We start from the raw sequence: 3,067 nt of genomic DNA, 5'->3' as shown, positions 1-3,067 counted from the left end.
CAAAAAATAGTCCAAGTTACCATCTAAATACATATTAAAGCTGGCCACAGTGACACACACTTGTAATCCCAGCAATTCAGGAAGTTGAGGCAAGAGAATTGCAAGTTGAAAACCAACCTCAGCAACTTAGGGACACCTGTTTCAAAATAAAAAGTAAAAAAAAAAAAAGAACTAGGGATGTAGCTCACTGTTAAAGCACCCTGGGTTCAATCCCCAATACCAAGAATGAATGAATGAATGCATACATACATACATATATACATATTATATATCAAATGGACTTAACCACAGATTCAAATGTTCCCACTTTCAAATGTGCCCAGAGTTTTGGTGTTCATTTGTCAATCATTGCCAATAATGCTCTCCAGTCACAGTATTTTCTCCATGCCTAGGTTCAAAACCAATGTTGAACACTAGAAGCACACCCCCATCTCAGGGCATCTGCTTAATATTGCTGCTTCTTTGCCTAGAACGTTTATTCTCCTAATTCTCTGCACAGTTCACTCCCTCATCTTTTTCAAAATTTGGATCCAATGTCACCTCAACGTAGCCTCTCCCCTGACACCCTATTTAAATTTCCAATCTGCCCACCATCCCTAGAACTCCTTATCTATCTCCCTGTTTTATTTTCTTTTTCCAGGGCACTTCCCACTCCCTGACATGTAATGGAATTTATTCAGTATTTAATAACATTTTTCAATCCCCAAAGTTCCTCTCCCTCTTCCTTTCCCACCTCTCTCTGTCTGTCTGTCTCTCTCTGTCTGTCTCTCTCTCTCTCTCTCTCTCTCTCTCTCTCTCTCTCTCTCTCTCTCTCTCTCTCTCTCTCTCTCTCACACACACACACACACACCAGAATTCAAGCTCTATGATAACAAGAATTTGTGTATGTTTCATTCATTGCTATATCCCTAGCATCTGTACAACCACTTAGTACATTTTAGATGATCGGTAAATGTTTCTTGCTCTGGGAGGAGAGAAATAGGCACTGCCAGACTACAGAGGTATAAAAGGTCAAAAGTCACCTTCCAGATTTTTTAATCTTTAAAAATTTCTTCATAACTACCACATGATCTTTATCCATTCATCTGCTGAATGGATAAAGGTTGGTCTATCCATAGGTTGGTTCCACAGCTTAGCTATTGTGAATTGAGCTACTATGAACATTGATGTGGCTGCATCACTTATATCTACTGAATCCAGGAACTAGGAAAGGGGATGCCTTTTGTATATATATATATATTTTTTTATTTTATGACACATTGTTTTTAAAAACCAGGCCTACTTGGAGCAAAATCTATAAATTAGATTTATGGTTCAGCTACTTAAAACACAGGTAGAAATAAATGGTCTAGAATTAGACAGTTCCTTCTTAGACTTAAGCTCACACCTAATCCCCTGGAGAGCTTGTTAAATAAAGCACAGAGTGCTAGGTCTATAACACTCTGTCCCCACAACCCCCTGCTGAAGATCATCTGATTTTGCAGTTCTGGGGTAAGGCCTGAGAATGTACATTTCCAGCAAGTTCCCAGGTGATGCTGATACTACTGATCCAGGGACCACACTCTGACAATCACTGGCCTAGAAGTTTCAGAGTAAACACAGATCAACCATTGGTATGTGATCATTAGGTTTTTTTCTTGTGTATTTTTCTGCTGGAACTAATCTTTTCTTTCAACTCCTACAGATAAGCACATTTTAATGCAGCTTGGATGTACTCAGACTTCATTTCAGTACCTAATTTTTACATGTCTAGCTTTACAGAGAAAGAAGAGGAACCAATAAAATGACTACTCATCCAGCTCAGCAGGCAAGTAAATGAAAGACCTTTTAATTGGTCTCCTGACTTTTCTACATCTTTTCTTTCCTCTGCCAGTTCAGTGCCACACACACTGACTCATTCCCTCTGAATATATCTAGTTTGCCCTGAAAATTCAGTCAGTATTATATGCAGTCCTCTGACTTCTATTAAATAAAAAAGCTAGTGTTTCTCCCCCTGAGTAGCAGATACTGTTGGTGTCCCACACCACAGGCCCTCAACCACCTCTGATTTAGGCTACTGTGGATAGTATCCTTGTGAGCTGCAAGCATCACACCTCAAATGCCTGCTAGACATGAGTTTCTACATTAGGGTACCATTTTAGTTCATTTTCTGCTGCTATAACAAAAGATAATTTATTAAGAAAAGAGGTTTATTTGGGCTCAGGTTTCTGGAGGTTGGAAATGCAAAATCAGGCAGCTGCATCTGGTGAGGGTCTTGTGCTACTTCAACTCCTGGTGGAAAACAAAAGGAAGTGGGTACATAAAGAAGAGAGGAGGGAACAAAAGAACCAGACTCACTTTAGGACCACTTGCCCTTGTAATTCATAGTCCTGTTAGAGCAAGAACTCATTCACCTCTAATGAGATGACATTAATCTCTTCATGAGGGTGGATCTCTAATGGTCCAAATGAGAGGTCCCACCACTTCTCAATACCATTACATTGAAAATCAAATTTCAACATGAGTTTTGGTGGAAACGAACATATTCAAATTATAGGCATTACTCTCAGAAACCCTAAGGAGTTGCTCATTTTGTGCTTGGGGTAACCAGAAGTCTGGCTGTATTAGTCACTCTTTGGATAATCCCTAGATAACTGGGGGCAGAAGTATATGGAGAAACGACCCAGTGCCCCACTCTTTGGGGAGATAAACCTGAGCCACATTCTACATGTTCCTTAGCTGTCCCCAGAGGAACTGATATTCAGTTGCCCCACAGCAGTAACCACCTTCATGATGCACTGTTTGCTGGCCTCTTTCATTTTTTATTTCACTCCTCCTGCTCCTTTACTCTCCACACCTAGTAATACCTCCCTAATATACCACCTACATCCAAGTCTTCTATTGTCATTTGGATCTAGAATGTCCCTCCAAAAAACTCATGTGTTAGGTAATGCAGCAATGTTTACAGGTAAAATGATTGTGTCATGAGGTCTATAATTCCATTAGATTAATCCATTTGATGGATCAATAATTTGATGAACTGCTTGGTGGTAACTCTAGGCAGGTGGGGTGTGTCTGGTAGAAGTAG

The sequence above is a fragment of the Sciurus carolinensis genome, chromosome X (assembly GCF_902686445.1).
Source record: "Sciurus carolinensis chromosome X, mSciCar1.2, whole genome shotgun sequence".
In the NCBI taxonomy this organism is placed as follows: Eukaryota; Metazoa; Chordata; class Mammalia; order Rodentia; family Sciuridae; genus Sciurus; species Sciurus carolinensis.
This window is presented reverse-complemented; position numbering follows the sequence as displayed.